Source organism: Lissotriton vulgaris, chromosome 8 (genome assembly GCF_964263255.1).
Source record: "Lissotriton vulgaris chromosome 8, aLisVul1.2, whole genome shotgun sequence".
NCBI classification, from domain to species: Eukaryota; Metazoa; Chordata; class Amphibia; order Caudata; family Salamandridae; genus Lissotriton; species Lissotriton vulgaris.
The window spans coordinates 737,677,068-737,697,480 of record NC_141696.1 but is presented as its reverse complement, the minus strand read 5'-3'; the positions used below and the strand labels follow the sequence as shown (position 1 = coordinate 737,697,480).

The following is a 20,413-nucleotide window of genomic DNA, read 5'->3' as shown; positions in this document are numbered from 1 at the left end:
TTCAATTGGGATAGGAATGGTCTGTCCATTTGTGTGTGACATATATCTAAAAGGGAGGAATTCCTTCTAGCCATTTCAATGTAATTATGATATAATGCAGATTGGGTACACAGACAAAATATCGATTTTTAAATATCGATATACAAAAATATCGAAGTTTAAATATCGATGGGGCAAAATATCGAAGGTAAGTAATATCGACAGTCTTAATATCGATATTAGTATGATATCAGTAATATCGAAGTTTTAAATATCGATGTCAATAATATCGAAATAAATAACTTCGATGTTACTAATATCAATTTTTAAATAAATTTAGTGTATATTATATTATATTTATTATGTTTTATTATTTATTTTAATGTAATTTAATTAAATATTGTCTTTTACTACTGTAGCGGGTTGTGGGTTTATAGGGGAATAGGGTGGGAAGTAATTTAATTATGTTAAATTAATTATTAATTAGTAGGAATTATTAATTAATTAATTGAGAAATAATTTTTAATTATTTTAAATAATTGATTAATTGATAAATATGTTCTGTAGCGGGTTATGGGTTTATAGGGGAATAGGGTGGGAAGTAATTTAATAATAATTAATTAATTGATATATGTTTGTACATATTTTAATTAATATTTAATTGGTAATTAATTTATATTAGTTAGTTAATTAATTAATATAATTTTGTACATATTTATAATTATTAATTAGTTGGTAAATAATTAATATTAATTATTTAATTACATTAAATATAGTAATTTTTTTATATATAATTTTTTGTTATTCTTAATTAATTAATTTGGAAAAATAATATTAATTATTAAATTAAATTAATTACAGCTAATGTGCTACTATATTTACTTTATTGTTATTGTTAATTAATAATTAATTGGTAATTAAATAATATTAATTAATTTTGGGTAAAGGAGTATTTTTAGGGTTCAGGGTCAGTTTTCAGTTTTTGGGTAAAGGGGTATTTTTAGGGTTCTCGGTCAGTTTTCAGTTTTTGGGTAAAGGGGTATTTTTAGGGCTCAGGGTCAGTTTTCAGTTTATGGGTAAAGGGGTATTTTTAGGGTTCAGGGTCAGTTTTCAGTTTTTGGGTAAAGGGGTATTTTTAGGGTTCAGGGTCAGTTTTCAGTTTTTGGGTAAAGGGGTATTTTTAGGGTTAAGGGTCAGTTTTCAGTTTTTGGGTAAAGGGGTATTTTTAGGGATAAGGGTCAGTTTTCAGTTTTTGGGTAAAGGGGTATTTTTAGTGTTCAGGGTCAGTTTTGGGTTTTTGGGGTACAGGGATATTTTTAGGGTTCAGGGTCAGTTTTGGGTTTTTGGGGTACAGGCGTACAGGGTAAAAACAAAAAAATATTACATTAAATCAAATAAATAACATTAAAAAAATTACATTAAATATTAAGTGTTTTATTTATTTTAAATTTATATGTATTAGTTTTAATTTTGTTTTAATATTTTAATTTAATATTTGTAAAATTATATGTATTTTAAAATTATTTTTACATTATTATTAATACATTTAAAAAAACGATATTTTTGATTCCGATATTTTTTTACTACGATATTATTTTTTCGATATTTTTGTACTTCCGTTTATGAAGATAGGATTCCGATATTTTTGATGTCGATATTTTTGCTCCAATATTTTTGCATTTCGATATTCTGTCTGTCGATATTATGTCAGACATTCGCAGATTGATTTGAACCCCTCCACATATGCACCTAAACATTTAAAGCAAATAAGTGAAATAGAAGTTCGAAAAAATCAATACAATGCAATGAAAGATGGTCCGCCCACAAAAAACAAATACAAAGCCATGCACAGCCAGGTTGGTAACAACACAGGTTATGTTAGTTGTACCTTGTAGCAATGACCTGCCAATAAAAGCAAATCTGGGAGAGGGGTTGAGGCAGAAGAGGGCGTGTAGATTGGCAGTAAAGCTGTTTGTGATTCATACATTGCTGGAAGAAGTACAAAAGCCACCAGAATATGTGAACATGGCTCCTTTTTTTTCCTTCTCTCAACTTGTGGAGGGTGAAGACACTGAACTCACATGCAGACTAACAGAATGATGACATCACTACTCACTTGTAGTATGTGGGATAAAATACCCTCTACCATACAATATAAGGATATTGCAAGTCTCTGAGTTCAATTACCATGAAAAGAAATAAAGCCAAAGGTTGAGTTCCTCAGAGAACTCCAAGTGACCTCTAAAGACATAGAGTATTGTACTCCTTAATTACATTGACAAACCAGTCACCTTTCCCAATCATCCTGTTTGATCTTCTTACAAAACCCATACCAAGGTTGTAGATATGAAGCATTGATGCAAATTAGTACTTTGTAAATAAACACCTCAATATGCTGCATCAAATTAATTGCAATATATATTTTAAGCAGTTTCAAGTAATATGCAGTAATGTTATTTTATGTTATGGGGGTATTTGTATAGCGTACGGCTACTCTGAAGAGTGTCCCGGTGCTGACGCACCAGTAGACCACCTGAGAGAAAAAGATGAGGAATGACAGCACAGAAAAACTGCTATTATTGATGGGACAGCCAGGTCTTTAATTGGCACCTGAAATTAAGAAGCTCATGCTCTTGTCTAAGGCTGAGTGGAAGGGAGTTCCATATTTTCCCTACTACCACCTGAAAGGATCTACTACCCTTTCTGACCAGAGAACATTTTGGTATCACCAGCAGATGCTGTGTCGATGATCTCAATGTCCTCACCGGGCAATACAGTATGACCCTCTGTCGAATATACTGTGCTCCACTATTATGTAGGGCCTTAAAGGCAAGCACAAGGGCCTTGAAGAGTACTCTATTTTTCATTGGGAGCCAATGGAGAGTTTTCAGATGGCTCGTCGTAGGTGTTCTAGGTCCTACCAGCATAATCGCTCTTGCGGCTGCATGTTGGATCACCTGAAGACAGTTAAGTAGGTAACTAGGGATTCCCAAATACAAAACATTAGCGTAATCCAACCTAGATAAAATGAGGGATTGGACCACGGTCTGCCTATGGGACTGAGGGAGCAAAGGAAGGAAATTTTGCATCATCTTCAGTAATCCGAAACACGTACCTACCACGGATTGCACCTGTGCTTTCATGGACAGAGATGAGTCCAGCCTGACTTCCAGATTTTTAACAACCCTGACTGGGCATGCAGGAGTTGTCTGAGTCTGGGGCCACTAATTTCGCCATTCATCTTTGGGCACAGGTCCAAAAAACATTATTTCTGTTTTGGTTGAATTGCATGATAATTGGTTCTGGCACAACCAATCAAATACCTTAGTAAGGCATAAGAGGATTGCATGCTCATTTAGCTGCTCAGCTTTCTCAGCCCTAAACAGCAGCTGTGAATCATCGGAATAGGTTATAATTTTTGCTCCTTATTCCTCCACCAGGGGTGACAAAGGGTCCATATAGATATTAAAAAGAGTGGGACTTAATACTGATCCCTGAGGCACCCCCTCATGTTCAGTTGGGGAATATCCGCCGAGAAAGGAGGCGACCACACGGTTTGTCGATGGTCCTCGAGAAAGGAAGAGAACCACCTAAAAACTGTACCCCCGATGCCGCACTCCCTCAACCTCTGTAAAAGCCTGTCATGGGGTACGGTATCAAATGCCGCCGAGAGGTCCAGCAGTATCAAAACTGCCTTGCTGCCTCTATCAAGTGTAGCTATGATAGTTTCTGTAATCACTAGTAAAGCCGTTTCCTTCCTGTAATTAGTTCTAAAACTAGATTGACTGGGATGAAGAGCATTAGTAGATTCAATAAAATCAGTAAGGATCAAATTCACATACTTTTCTTAAGTTTTAACAAAAAGCGAAAGCAAAGTTATGGGCCTATAGTTACTTACTACTGTGGGATCTGCTGAAGGTTTCTTTAATAGAGGGAGGATCTTACCCTGTTTCCAGCTCCCTGGAACCCTGTACTCTGACAAAGACATATTCAAAACTTGATTTGCCACAGGGTTCAGAACCTCGGCCACTGACGCCATCATCGTCGCGGGACACGGGTCCGATGGTGACCCCGATTTAAGCGCTTTCATGATACTAAGGGAGGTCTCCATGAGAATGGGAGGGAAGTCCGCCAGTATTTCCTGTAACATGCAGATAGATTCAGACATTCTTGGAAGGGTCTGCATTAAACTTACTGTAGAAAAGTCTCTTTGCCAGCTAATGACTGTACATTTTCATTAAGGAAAAGTTCTGTAGAAAGAACTTAAACACTAACTATTACTTTGATTGTATACACAACAGCTGTAATTCAACTGTCATAACGTAACATAGCCTTATAGCCTGCCGTAGCGGGCTATACTGGCTATTAAAGGTCCGTTCCCGCGTTGAAGGCCCGAGCTGAAGAGAAGGGACTTTAACAAGGGACCGGGACTTTAATAGCCGGTATAGCCCTGCTGCAAAGGGCTATAAGGCTATTAGAACATTTTGTCACTAGAGGGCAGAATGTTCTAACAAATAAAACAAAGGCCTCTCAAAGGTCCCATCGAGCTCCAAGAGGCCTTTTTGAAACATTGGAATGTTGCTCTGCGGGCCTTTACCAGCCCATAGAAATAGGGAGCACTCCATTGTCTTCAATGGAGCTCCCAACATTCCAATGTTCTAATACAGCGGTATAGTAGCTATGCCATTTTTTTAAATTTCAGGTGATCATTGAAGTCATACCTAGACCGCAATAATAAAATTAGTTATGCTTTTATATATGGGATAAAGCACCCTCTGCTGTACATTATAAGGCTATTGCATGTCACAGAGGAGTTCGTTTTTGAGCTCATGAAACTTCAAGATGACTTGAAGCATTCCAATGTACAGCAAAGGGTATTTCATTCCTTAGAATACGAGATCACACCATCAACCTTCCCATAAACAGCTTAAAGCCTTGGTGTCTCGCTCGTTCATGTTCATAACACACAAGAGAAATTAAAACAGAATCTGTAATGAAAAATCAAACTCTTTAAAAACAGTTAGTGATTTTTAAAAAAATTATTAGAATCAGTTAAGCTTAAAACAGGTTAAAATGCTGTGCTCAGCTTATGTAGAAACATGCAGCTATTCTCTCTTTCTTGCAATGACCTACAGCAAGGTAAAAAAAACATGTTGCAATAAATGTCTTCTTTGTGTTTATCACTTTTGCTTTATAGAGGCTTTATAGAGAAATGTATCAGAAAGAGGAAAAGCACGTTTCTGCTTTTCTTCTTTTAACTGCTGCTGTAATTATGCCCCATTACCTGCCTTTCATCCTGGCTGCTGCCGCGGCAACAGGTATTCTGACATCAGAACTGACCTGTAATGATTTATTACAGTTAAGCAGATATATCAATTCTTTATTGCAGGTGACTTGAGACTTTACAAAAAGCGCACTATAAAGAAATTAGGGACAGCTTTTATCTTGGTTTTCAGCCTTCCATGTATTATACATCTACAAGGGACTTCCATATATATTTAAATTGATCACATGCTTGAAATAAAGCCACTTCAATGATATTCAAACAGGTACATTCAGATACAGTAAGTACTATCTCTGTCTTATTATACAATAGAATAGAACGTGAAAGAATCCATACTCTCTTTTAGGAAGAACTCCAATGGAATTATAAGAGATGAATAGAAGGCGGGTGATCTCTGCAGAGATGTCACTTCCGCTCTGCACAAATCTTGTTCCGTCTGCGTGTTGTTATTTCATATCTACAGCCGCATTTAGTTGCTTTTCGTGGCATGCAGAAAATGATGCTGATTCTCAGCTTTGCTTCTGACCTCCTAGCGGCCCTGTCGCTATTCAGAAAAGATTCCAATGACTCTGGCCACAGGCCATGAGTCAGAGCACTGTCTATGTAATTGTTTTCACCACTGCACGGTGAGATCAAGGCACTCCCTTCACCTATGATACACAATTCGGGGAAAAGCTCATAAAAATGAAAAAAAGAGGACTAAAATAGGAAGCGGTGACAAACAACTTGGTACTAAAAAATTATGAAGCCATAAATCCAGGCCATTTTAAATAAAGCTTTGCAAGCTCAGCTGCAGTTGGTAAGCCTGCAGTAGTGCCTTATCGAGTGATTTTTGTCCCTGCCTCGTGCAATTTCCATGTCGCTTTCATTTTAACAACACCTAGGGGGAAGGATGTCCTTCAGAAATTGCTATATTTCCAAAAGCTGGACCCGTTGAATTCAAAAACAGTAGTCCGCGGGGTATTTCAATATTCTAAAAATAAGTACTGCTCATTGCTGGGAGAAAGAAGTAAAATGTATTATCCTATTGGATAAGCTATGAATTAAAAAGACTCAAAAACAAGTGTCTGTCTTGTATAGAAGGTCTGTAAAGCAGAGGCCTGAGGCAGCAGTGAACTTGTTTGATAAAAATTCCAGTAACAATTGCAGGAAAGTATCTGTTTTGGAAATGTTTGTAGATTTTAAGTGGTTCATGTAAAGTTCAGAGTAGACCATAAAAGATGCAGTTAGGTTCTGATTTGTGGCACTTCTATGAGATTGAAGAACAAGAGATTTGTTATGTTTTTAAGGTGGAACACAACGTGCCATGTTGCATTGCATTTTACTGTTTGAGCGATGGATGCTCTAGTAAGTCTGCGTTGTTATTGAGGGTGATACACAAAGGTTATAAAACAAATCGAAAGCTATGAGTTGTAGGTATCCTCTCATGACATACGTACGTCTCTAGGGAGTTTTCAAGGGAACCTAGAGAAGGTCCCCCAAGTATGCATGGAAATCTCTGAAAACAAAAGACTTTCAATACCTGCTCTTGACTCTAAACTGCTAGATTTTCCATCATTGAAAAAACATAGCAAGGTCGCTGTTGTATTTAAAGTCCAAATATGCCTCATATTTGGGACTGATGTTAGCCAAGATTCTTTAATTTTCAAACAAATCCTCGTAAAATACTTACATATAATGATACCGGGGCTTTCTGTCAGGAAACAACCATTTCAACGCTGCCGTTACCACGCACAACCATTACAACGTGGCTGTTACAATGCCGGTATTGTTACCATGCATAACCATTACCACCCAGTATTTCCCAAGGCATATGCTTTTACCACATGTAGCTTTACATCAAATTTCCTTATAAAGGCATGACTGGTAAATGTACATGCATTTTAAATCTAAGTATTAGGTAAGTATTAAGCATATATATATATTCACTGAAAAAACCATAGGTTATAGACCATATATAGTTAGGAATTAGCATTTACAAAACCTTGAAAATTCACTGAAAAAAACATGGGTTATAGACCATATATAGTTAGGAATTAGCATTTACAAAACCTTGAAAATTCACTGAAAAAACCATGGGTTATAGACCATATATAGTTAGGAATTAGCATTTACAAAACCTTATTTTACTCACACAAAACCATTGAAATTCCATATATAGTTAGTTGCACTAACTATATATCGCGCACCCGCAATCCACTGCTGATGATGTCACATATTACATCATTCATGACATGGTCAGTGACATCACTGATGACATCACTGATGACAACTCAAATGACATCACTGATGACATTATCCAATGACTGTATGTTTCTGTAAAGTTAACATATGTCTTACATATTGAAGAATGAGTGGATGTATAAGTGTCTGGATGAAGAATTTAGTAGGTGCATGACTGACTGTATGAGAGAGTGATTAAATGTGTCTCACTGAGTGCATGGGTTAGTGACTAAACTGTCTTAATTTGTGCATCATTATGTCTGTTGTTCTGTAAACTGCTGAATGTGTTAATCAGTAGCTATATGAGTAACTATATAGGATATTCATTGGTTGCCCAAGTATTTGTATGGGAGACTGAGTATGTGTGTGAGTGGCTGGGAGGTGTATGACTCTGTGCATAGATGTGTGAGCAGTTGATTCACTAGATGTATGGGTTCAAAAGTGCATGTGGAAACAGCTGCATGGGCAGTTGACTGTGTGCATGAGTGTATTGGTGAGTGAATGGATATCTCAGTGCAACATGTCAAAGTAAGTACATATGTAAAACTCAGTACATGTGAGAGTTGACATATATAAATAACTGTGCATAAGAGCCAGTGAATGTGTGAGTGGCTGTATGGATCATTGTGAACTTGTATCAGGGATTGTATAGGAGAGTAAATATGTGTTAGAATATGTTTGAATTAGAAAGGAGTGTATAACTGTATAGTTGAGGAAATGAAGGTGTGATTGATTCTTTGCATGACTGACTAGATGTATGAGTAACTCCATGGATGAGTGACTGTTTACACTGATTGTATCTAAGGTTATATTAGAGTCTGAAGAGGTTCATCATATTATCACATGAATGATATTATCAGTGATGTTGTCAGTGATGTCATTTGAGTTGTCATCAGTGATGTCATCAGTGATGTCACTGACCATGTCATGAATGATGTAATATGTGACATCATCAGCAGTGGATTGCGGGTGCGCGATATATAGTTAGTGCAACTAACTATATATGGAATTTCAATGGTTTTGTGTGAGTAAAATAAGGTTTTGTAAATGCTAATTCCTAACTATATATGGTCTATAACCCATGGTTTTTCTCAGTGAATTTTTAAGGTTTGTAAATGCTAATTCCTAACTATATATGGTCTATAACCCATGGTTTTTTCAGTGAATTTTCAAGGTTTTGTAAATGCTAATTCCTAACTATATATGGTCTATAACCTATGGTTTTTTCAGTGAATGTCAATGGTTTTTTAATAGCAAATATCAAAAGCTGTAAAATGTCAAGTATGCGGTAGGTAAAAACATTTTCGTGTCTATGCTCGCTGATGTGCTTTGAACGCTGCCCCCCCCTCTTTTCTTTTAGGAGTATTCTCTCTTTGCAGATAGTGAAGGGTAGGTAACGCAGGCCTTTACCCCTGTTGTAATCCGTCGTGCCTGCTTCCCTCTCCATTTGATTGATTGTTATCCAAGCATTTACTGTTTTGGAATTGGTTCTCTTTGGTTCATTCTCTATTTACAAACAAGCACAGAGTCGCAATACTCTGTTTAGTCTTTGCAGATAGTGAAAAATCGTTAGAAAAAACAAAAAGAATCAAGCAAAATCAGTAGGCCACTAATGGGATCTCTTTTTGACCTCACTAAAATGGAAACATTCGGAACAACCTCTCATGAGAAATATGAAACTAGTGAGAGGAACTGAGCTCGACGCCATGATGGCTGCAAGACAGCTCGGCTCCGCCGCCCACCCCGCCCAAAACAACGACAAACCCTATGCAAATATTATAAATATATACAACACACCAGCAAAGTAACAGGGTAAAACGTTTTATTAAATAACTATTTACATGGCAGCCTGCTGCAACATCGATCCAAATGCATGCCGCCGTTCCCGGGATTTCTCCTCGACTACTCTGCGGCCTACGAGATGGAGAGGCCGGGGCGTTGACTAGGCGGGACCTCCGGCCGCAACCACAGCGCCAACGATCGCTGCTGACGGAGGGGAGCCTTGCCGGTGACAGCCACTGATCTGAAGAACCGCTGCCTGCGGTGCCTCCCTGAGCCGCTTGACGGAGGCCCCCGAGGGGAGGTGTGCTGGCGCGGACTCGAAGGGGGCGCTTGACTCCTGCCCCCTCCCCAAGTCTTGTTGCCCTGGTTTGGCCTGAGATCGACCCCGACATAGGCGGTCGGCTCCCGGGGTCAGGGGGAACTTGTTGCCTTTTGGTGACTCTTCCATTCTGGACCTTGTCCCACAATCCGTTTGACCTGAAGACACGTGCTGCGGTGCCCTGGTCCAACCATCACATATACCTGCACCAGGAGACGGCGTGGGGTGCACTGGAAGGGAGAGGCGGCGCGAACGAGCCTCCCCCACCTCCCCAGGTGGAGGTTTCTCAGCTACACCCCAGCGCTTCACTCGGCCACCTGAGTTGCGCCCGCTCCTGCGGCACAGGGCCTCGCTCGGCCAGCTGAATTGTGCCTGCTCTTGTTATTACAGCGTCTCACCCGCCATCTGAATGAATTGCACCCACTCTTGCAGTACAGCGACAGGCGGCTGCCACGGAGCTCAGGAAATGGCGGTCGGCTCCACAGACTTGGGCCTGGCCTGCAAGGATGGCTCTGGGCAACCCTGGAACTCGGACGCTTGACTGCTAGGGCATGGGCCCCATTCCCAAAAGCGTCCCCTCAGCCTTGAAGATTCTACAAGAGTCACAGGGGCCCCCGACTCCCGCAGACTTCCGGTGGGGAGCGACTGCCATGATTGCTCGCGGAATGGCCACGACGTAGCCACGGAATGCTCTCATGCTGACGCCAGCTTCAGTCTGAAACATCCAGAAACACTGTAGACTACCAATTCGATCAGTTCCGGTGGAGCCCCAACGTGACCCGGTAGAGAAGAACTTGCCCTCCCCTCTTTGATGATGGTTCTTGTTGCCTGTCCCTTCTGTCATATGATGCGCCGCGTTAGCGCACCCGGAAGTGCTCCGGTGCGCGAGACGCGAAAAGCAGCTTCCCGGAAGCGATCCGGGGCGCGGCGCGGAGCGCGTAACGTAAGCATAACAGGTCATGTGACTTGTTAATAAAACTTTTCATTGGTTCATTTCACTTTTGGGTTCCTAATGATTTAAGACTACGTCATGTGACCTAAAAATAACACTTTTCATTGGTTGAGAACTATTTTTTGACCCAAATGATGAAAACCCCTCCTTGTTTCCTCACTCTGACTTTCATCTTTGTGAGAGGAAGACCTTTTTTCATCACTTAGCAATAGCAAGTGTTGTAGCTTCAGCTGGTGCATCCCCACCACCACCACCACCTCCTAGGAAGAGAGTACCACCTCCTCATGTGGTGGTTGAGCAAGAGGTGCCCCCCCCACACCTTCTTGTTGCCTGATTCGGCCAGCTCAATCGATCGAGCATGAGACTCTGTTGTGATCTGAAGAACTGCTGCCTGCGGTGCCTCACTGAACCGCTTGATGGAGGCCCCCGAGGGGAGGTGTGGTGGCGCGGACTGGGAGGGGGCGCTTGGCTCCTGCCCCCTCCCCAAGTCTCGCTCGGCCAGCTGAGTTGCGACCACTCTTGCAGCCTACGACATGGAGAGGCCGGGGCGTTGACTAGGCGGGGAATCTGGCCGCAACCACAGCGCCAACGATTGCTGCTGATGGAAGGGAGCCTTGCCGGTGAGAGCCACTGATCTGAAGAACGGCTGCCTGCGGTGCCTCCCTGAACCGCTTGACGGAGGCCCCCCAGGGGCGGTGTGGTGGCGCGGACTGGGAGGGGGCACTTAGCTCCTGCCTCCTCCCCAAGTCTTTCTCGGCCAGCTGAGTTGCGATTACTCTTGCGGCCTACGACATGGAGAGGCCGGGGCGTTGACTAGGCGGGGCCTCCGGCCGCAACCACAGTGCCAACGATTGCTGCTGACGGAGGGGAGCCTTGCCGGTGAGAGCCACTGATCTGAAGAACGGCTGCCTGCGGTGCCTCCCTGAACCGCTTGACGGAGGCCCCCAAGGGGCGGTGTGGTGGCGCGGACTGGGAGGGGGCGCTTAGCTCCTGCCCCCTCCCCAAGTCTCTCTCGGCCAGCTGAGTTGCGCCTGCTCTTGCTATTACAGCGTCTCACCCGCCATCCGGCTAAATTTCACCCACTCTTGCGATACAGCGACTCTTCCATTCTGGACCTTGTCCCACAATCCGTTTGACCTGAAGACACGTCCTGCGGTGCCCTCGCAATGCGGCCTGGTCCCTGAATGTGTGCAGGGGGACGGTATTTCTCGCTTGGCCAGCAGAGTCGCGCCCACTCTTGCGACCTACGACATAGAGAGGCCGGGGCGTTGACTAGGCGGGGCCTCCGGCCGCAACCACAGCGCCAACGATCGCTGCTAAAGGAGGGGAGCCTTGCCGGTGAGAGCCACTGATCTGAAGAACAGCTGCCTGCGGTGCCTCCCTGAACCACTTGACGGAGGCCCCCGAGGGGCGGTGTGGTAGCGCGGACTGGGAGGGGGCGCTTGGCTCCTGCCCCCTCCCCAAGTCTTGTTGCCCTGGTGTGGCCTGAGATCGCCCCGACATAGGCGGCCGGCTCCCGGGGTCCGGCTGAACTTTTTGCCCTTTGGTGACTCTTCCATTCTGGGCCTTGTCCCACAATCCGTTTGATCTGAAAATACGTCCTGCGGCCTGGTCCCTGAATGTGTGCAAGGGGACGGTATTGATTGGATCAAGATGGCGGCTTCACACAAAGCTGACTCAAGTGTTGCTGCTGATGCTATGCAGACAAAAACTGGTTTTCAGTTTGTACATTCTTCAGGATTTTTCCATCCAAGGAAGGTTGAGAGTTTGTAGAACGATGGCTTCAGATTTTCAACATAGTACTCTTCACCATTCTTCATAAATGTAATTCTGGTCCTGCTGCTACTTATTGGAGACATTAAACTATACTCTGGACTGCCTGGCCTCGACCAAAATGGCGCCAGTATGGGAGCGACTTGCAACTCCTTATGACGTTCTAGTTACTTAGCCTTGACGTTATGGGGGATGTATGCGGTCTTTGTGCACATGGCGGGCAGGGAAGGGTACTGACTGGGAATACGGACAACCCTATTGATCTCGATTTTTCATTATTGATTATTGTATTAATAAAGCTTCGAAGTAATGTAACCCATGATACTCGCCCATGGTGTGCGTATGGACGATTTTATTGTAACTGATCCTGTTATACTTTCAATTAAAAAATCAACCTTCACTGATCCTACAACCGTTTATCACATTTAGTTTTTTCATTATTGATTATTGTATTAATAAAGCTTCGAAGTAATGTTACCCATGATACTCGCCCATGGTGTGCGTAAGGACGATTTTATTGTAACTGATCCTGTTATACTTTCAATTAAAAAATCAACCTTCACTGATCCTGCAACCGTTTGTCACGTTTAGTTTTTTCAATTAAATGGCTCGCTTGTTACATACTCCTATACCCCTGGCTTTACCTGGTCATACTCCTATACCCCTGGACACCATCTTGTAGAATAAAGGGCTGCGTCAAGGGTGGTATTGCCCAGAATGTCTTGTTTTCTAGTGCTCGTAATAATGAAGCCAGAACTGCCGAAAGGGATTCTGGTCCTGCCGCTACTTATTAAAGACATTAAACTATACTCTGGACCTGCCTGGCCTCGACCAAAATGGCGCCAGTATGGGAGAGACTTGCATATCCTTATGACGTTCTAGTTACTTAGCCTTGACGTTATGGGTGATGTATGCGGTCTTTGTGCACATGGCGGGCGGGGAAGGGTACTGACTGGGAATACGGACAACCCTATTGATGTCGATTTTTCAATATTGATTATTGTATTAATAAAGCTTCGAAGTAATGTAACCCATGATACTCGCCCATGGTGTGCGTATGGACGATTTTATTGTAACTGATCCTGTTATACTTTCAATTAAAAAATCAACCTTCACTGATCCAACAACCGTTTGTCACGTTTAGTTTTTTCAATTAAATGGCTCGCTTGTTACATACTCCTATACCCCTGGCTTTTGAAAGACACCATCTTGAGGAATAAAGGGCTGCGTCAAGGGTGGTATTGCCCAGAATGTCTTGTTTTCTTGTGCTCGTAATAACGAAGCCAGAACTGCCGAAAGGTATTCTGGTCCTGCCGCTACTTATTGGAGACATTGAACTATACTCTGAACCTGCCTGGCCTCGACCAAAATGGCGCCAGTATGGGAGCGACTTGCAACTCCTTATGACGTTCTAGTTACTTAGCCTTGACGTTATGGAGGATGTATGCGGTCTTTGTGCACATGGCGGGCGGGGAAGGGTACTGACTGTGAATACAGACAACCCTATTGATGTCGATTTTTCATTATTGATTATTGTATTAATAAAGCTTTGAAATGATGTTACCCATGATACTCGCCCATGGTGAGCGTATGGATGATTTTATTGTAACTGATACTGTTATACTTTCAATTATAAAATCAACCTTCACTGATCCTGCAACCGTTTGTCACGTTTAGTTTTTTCAATTAAATGGCTCGCTTGTTATATACTCCTATACCCCTGGCTTTTGACCCTTTCCTACGCGCGGTCTGTACTACCGCCCTCGGGCGATCTATGTAATGAACAGACTACCATTGCCGAAACACAAAGGAATGCATCTCAGAGAGATAAGTCAAGTACGTCGTAGATAAAAACATTTTCATGTTTATGCACGCTGATGTGCTTTGAACGATGCCCCCCCCGCCCATTGCACAAAAGCGTACCGGGCGCTCCCCACGCAAAAAAAACGATTTTTTATTTTATTTATTTATTTATTTATTTTGCCCCGTGGGGCCCTTTTAAAGCCTCCACATCAAACCTAGGGGGTCAGGGAGGATCTACTATGCCCCCTTATGGTCATTTCCCCCTTCGTTTTGGCCTCCTCTTGTCTCTCGATCCTACCGAGAGACAAGATGGCGGCCGCTCCGGACTGTTTAGAATGTTGACAGACACCGGAGAGCCAATCAGCTTCGCGAAGTTCCGTTACGCGTCAAGTACGCGAACCGGAGCGCTACCCGGAGCGCTGTCACAGATATATATATTTTTTTGAACGTTAATTTATCAAAATCCACTGGAGCACATATATTGAGACCTAGCAAAGGCACATTGGGGTAACAGTCCCTACAATTTTGCCAAGTTTCATGCAAATCCATTCAGCCGTTCGAGCTCAAAGTGAGGCCAACCGCCCTACGGAAATTAACATTGGAAAAACGCGTTTTGGGACCCCCCTTTTTTCCCGGCCCCCCCTTGACAAACCCTCCCCAAATTTTCAGGGGCTGCTCAGAAACAAAATGTGCCATTTTCCTGAAAATTTCAGCCAATTCCGTCCACAAACGCCAAAGTTATTAGACATAGAATTTTCAAAAATCCCATAGAGAAAAAATCTTAACTCTATATACCTACTGGTGACCGCCAGTACGTAATATATATATATATATATATATATATATATATATATATATATATATATATATATATATATATATATATATATATATATATATATATTCACTGAAAAAACCATAGGTTTCACACCAGTTATAGTTAGGAATTAGCATTTAAAAAACCTATCAAATTCACTGAAAAAACCATAGGTTTTACACCAGTTATAGTTAGCTGGAAATTTTACTGATATAAAACCATTGAAATTCCCACGTTATAGTTAGTTGGACTCACTATAACTTGTACATGTAATGCACTGATGACACCATCCAGTGAATGTGTGTCTTTCAGATAAATTAATATGTTTTATATATGTATGTTAAGGTCGATGGAAGAATATTTGTTTAAATTATTGTCTTAATGGATGTTTTTTTTTAAAAAAATAATTGGATATCTGCCTTATTAAGTGTATCTTAGTGAATACATATATTAGCGAGTGAAAGTAGGTCAGTCTCTCTGTCATCAGTGATGTCATGAGTGATGTCACTGACCATGTCATGAGTGATGTAATATGTGATGTCATCAGCAGTGCATTACACGTACAAGTTATAGTGAGTCCAACTAACTATAACGTGGGAATTTCAATGGTTTTATATCAGTAAAATTTCCAGCTAACTATAACTGGTGTTAAACCTATGGTTTTTTCAGTGAATTTGATAGGTTTTTTAAATGCTAATTCCTAACTATAACTGGTGTGAAACCTATGGTTTTTTCAGTGAATTTCATAGGTTTTTTAAATGCTAATTCCTTTGTATATCGAGTTTCTAACCTTTTTTTTTTTACAATTTGCTGTTTTTTTTTAAGTATTCATTTTTTTTATATAATTTTTTTCTTTTGCGCTCTGGGTGCGCGCTCCGGGAAGCTTTCAGCTAAGCTCTCCGGTAAGCTTTTCGGTGAGCTCACCTGAAAGCGCACCCAGAGCGCTACTGTCGTTCGTGAAAAAAAATATGAATGAAAAGTTAATAATAATGCAAAACATTTCGTACCATACAAATAAAATTAGTTTTTTTTTATAAGGAAAATGATTATGCATTTCTGTAAAAGTTTGATGACGTCACTTCGGCGCGCAACGTAAGTGCCCTCGGAAGCGCCTACGTTCGCGCCGCGTAAACGCACGCAGAAGCGCCTACGATCGCGCCACGTTTGCGCTCCGGAAGCGCCTACGATCGCGCTGCATAAACGCACCCGGAAGTGCTCCGGAGCGCGCAGCGTAAACGCGTCGGGTGATGTGACCCTAAAATAACACTTTTCATTGGTTGCTAACAGTTTTTTTTACAATGAATGAAATCCCCACCCATTTCCTTCACTTCTTCTTTCACTTTTGTGACTGAAAGACCTGTTTTTTGCACCTGGATCTTTTGTGAATTACCATGGCTGCCAGAGAATCCAGCAGTGAGGATGAACCTGAGTTCATCAATGAAGAGCCTCCTACCCCAAAGGTGAAGGAACATTTCATATGGAAATTTTTTAAGATTCCAGCTGACCAGAAGAAGGTGAATGCACCAAAAGTGGAGTGCAGGATCTGCAAACAGGTCCTGTCACGGGGTGACCCCAAAAAAAAGTACTCTTTTGGGAACTTTACGATGATCCGACATGTGGAGAGGAGGCACCCCCAGAATTTTGCCCGGGAAAGTGTCAGGGCTCTGGCACAAGAGGTTCCCAGAGATGGGGCCTCTACATCAACCGGAGGAGCAACTTCTTCTGGGAGAGGGCAATCGCAGGAGCAGGTGCCAAACATACAACCTGCTTTTAACCATGGTGTCCTCAGATGCAGATACTGCAATCAACTCCTCACCTATGGGGAGCAAAGTGTCCAGCTCATGGTTCGAGCATTGGAGAACCATCGCTGCCCTTCCCACCCCTAATTTTTTTGTTTTCTTTTTGCTCCTGTTGAGCAGTTTCCATTCCCTGTTTTTGTTCCTGTTCAGTTAAAAGAAGAAAACCAAAAGTTCTTTTCAGAACTACCTCCAATTCTCATCAAAGAGCTATATTCTTAAAAAAATGAAGAGTAAGTGAAATATAGTGCATTGATAATTGAAAGGAGAATGAGTAAGAAAGAACAGAAAGGTATGAGAGGTGAAAGGAAGTGAAGTAGGAGGAATGAAAGAAGGTGAGTGTTAGAAAAGAAAGTTATGAGAAGAAGAGTGAATATGGGGAATGTTGATATTCAATGAAAATGTTGAAAAAGAACAGGAGTGTTGAAGGATAAGAAAAGATGCATTGCTTGAGTTGAAGGTAGAAGGCTTCATTTATGAAGCCATGCGTCACTTTAACGCCACCAAAGCATCACTTTTTGTGACACAACATTCCAATAAAAAATGCACCTTATTTATTCATATTTACAAAGTGGCGTTTCTTGGTAAATACATCACTTTGTAAACCCCTGTGCCACATTATTCCTACCTCAGGTGTAATGTATGCAAAAGGGACGTATTGACGCAAGAAACGGTCGTAGAGGTGACACAGTGAATAAACTGGAGGCCTCATTTCTGGAAAGTGACGCATCGCTACGTGAAAACAGCGATGCGTCACTTTTCTGGACGCACTCCTTATGACATTCCAGATATGTCATATTTAATATATGACTAATCAATTCGCAAGGAGTTACAGATATGTCAGTATTTCTGACGTATCTGTAAACACAAAAGTAACGCATTGCTGGAGTGCGTCACAAAAGTGACGCAACTCCAGTAATGTGTCCTTTCACATGGAAAAAGCACCATGTGAAAGGTCTGCTGTGAAGCAGGCGCAAGATTTTGACGCAACAGCATCCTAAAAGTGACGCAGTGAAATCTCAAAGATTTCACTGCGTCGTTATTACCAAGCTTTTTGGGGGGAACACCCCCTCTGCATGCATTATACCTGACGCTATTTTTAAAAAGTGACGCATCTAGGTACATGGGTCACTTTTTAAAACTCTGCGCCACATTATATCTGCATCAGGTATAATGTATGCAGAGGGGGCAATCCCCCGCAAAAAGCTTGGTAATAACGACGTACTGAAATCTATGAGATTTCTCTGCGTCACTTTTAGGATGCTGTTGCGTCAACATCTTGCGCCTGCCTCGCGTCACGTTCATGTTTACAGATATGTCAGAAATACTGACGTATCTGTAACTCCTTGCAACATGATTCGTCATACATTAAATATGACACATCTGGAATGTCATAAGGAGTGCACACAGAAAAGTGACGCATCGCACCAGCAGTGTAAAAAAATGTGCCTCGTTGCACTATATTTAAAGGACGCAACAGCATCCTAAAAGTGACGCAGTGAAATCTCAAAGATTTCACTGCGTCGCTATTACAAAGCTTTTTGCGGGGGAACACCCCCTCTGCATGCATTATACCGCACGCAGATATAATGTGGCGCTTGATTTTAAAAAGTGACCCATCTACCTAGATACGTCACTTTTTAAATATAACGCAACGAGGCGCATTTTTTTACACCACTGGTGCGATGCGTCACTTTTCTGTGCGCACTCCTTATGACATTCCAAGTAACGCATTGCTGGAGTGCGTCACAAAGTGACGCAACTCCAGTAATGTGTCCTTTCACATGGAAAAAGCACCATGTGAAAGGTCTTGCGTCAGTCTAACACCTGCTGTAAAGCAGGCGCAAGATTTTGACGCAACAGCATCCTAAAAGTGACGCAGTGAAATCTCAAAGATTTCACTGCGTCGCTATTACAAAGCTTTTTGCGGGGGAACACCCCCTCTGCATGCATTATACCTGACGCTATTTTTAAAAAGTGACGCATCTAGGTACATGGGTCACTTTTTAAAACTCTGCGCCACATTATATCTGCATCAGGTATAATGTATGCAGAGGGGGCATTCCCCCGCAAAAAGCTTGGTAATAACGACGTACTGAAATCTATGAGATTTCTCTGCGTCACTTTTAGGATGCTGTTGCGTCAAAATCTTGCGCCTGCCTCGCGTCACGTTCATGTTTACAGATATGTCAGAAATACTGACGTATCTGTAACTCCTTGCAACATGATTCGTCATACATTAAATATGACACATCTGGAATGTCATAAGGAGTGCACACAGAAAAGTGACGCATCGCACCAGCAGTGTAAAAAAATGTGCCTCGTTGCACTATATTTAAAGGACGCAACAGCATCCTAAAAGTGACGCAGTGAAATCTCAAAGATTTCACTGCGTCGCTATTACAAAGCTTTTTGCGGGGGAACACCCCCTCTGCATGCATTATACCGCACGCAGATATAATGTGGCGCTTGATTTTAAAAAGTGACCCATCTACCTAGATACGTCACTTTTTAAATATAACGCAACGAGGCGCATTTTTTTACACCACTGGTGCGATGCGTCACTTTTCTGTGCGCACTCCTTATGACATTCCAAGTAACGCATTGCTGGAGTGCGTCACAAAGTGACGCAACTCCAGTAATGTGTCCTTTCACATGGAAAAAGCACCATGTGAAAGGTCTTGCGTCAGTCTAACACCTGCTGTAAAGCAGGCGCAAGATTTTGACGCAACAGCATCCTAAAAGTGACGCAGTGAAATCTCAAAGATTTCACTGCGTCGCTATTACAAAGCTTTTTGCGGGGGAACACCCCCTCTGCATGCATTATACCTGACGCTATTTTTAAAAAGTGACGCATCTAGGTACATGGGTCACTTTTTAAAACTCTGCGCCACATTATATCTGCATCAGGTATAATGTATGCAGAGGGGGCATTCCCCCGCAAAAAGCTTGGTAATAACGACGTACTGAAATCTATGGGATTTCTCTGCGTCACTTTTAGGATGCTGTTGCGTCAAAATCTTGCGCCTGCCTCGCGTCACTTTTATGTTTACAGATATGTCAGAAATACTGACGTATCTGTAACTCCTTGCAACATGATTCGTCATACATTAAATATGACACATCTGGAATGTCATAAGGAGTGCGCACAGAAAAGTGACGCATCGCACCAGCAGTGTAAAAAAATGTGCCTCGTTGCACTATATTTAAAAAGTGACGCATCTAGATAGATGCTTCACTTTTTAAATATTGCGTAACAATGCGCATTTTTTTACACCGCTGGTGCGTCACAAAAATTGACACAGAGGCGGCGCAAAACTGGCAGCGCAAGGCCTTCATAAATATGGTCCTGGATTTTCCCAGTGCTTCGCTTCCCGGTGCGCGTACCATGCGCTTCCCCCGCGCAAAACGAAAAAAAAAAAAAAATGTAATGCCCCGCAGGACCCTATTTTAGCCCCCACATCAAACCTAGGGGGTCAGAGGGGGTCTACTCTTCCCCCTTATGGTCATTTGCCCCTTTTTTTTTCAAACCCCTTGTGTCTCGATTTTACCGAGACACAAGATGGCGGCCGCTCCAGACTGTTTAGAATGTTTACAGACACCCAAGAGCCAATCAGCTTTCTGCGCACAAGTCGCGTGTCGCGCCAGGAGCGCACTCCGGTGCGCGCACCGGAGAGCGCCTATA

The 20,413-nt window shown here is 42.1% G+C and overlaps 1 protein-coding gene across 1 annotated transcript in view; it reads left to right on the top strand.

The window, feature by feature from the left end:
- Positions 1-20,413, top strand: part of LOC147697938 (heparan-sulfate 6-O-sulfotransferase 3-like) — a 681,633-nt gene that overhangs the window by 60,397 nt on the left and 600,823 nt on the right. The window lies entirely within an intron of this gene.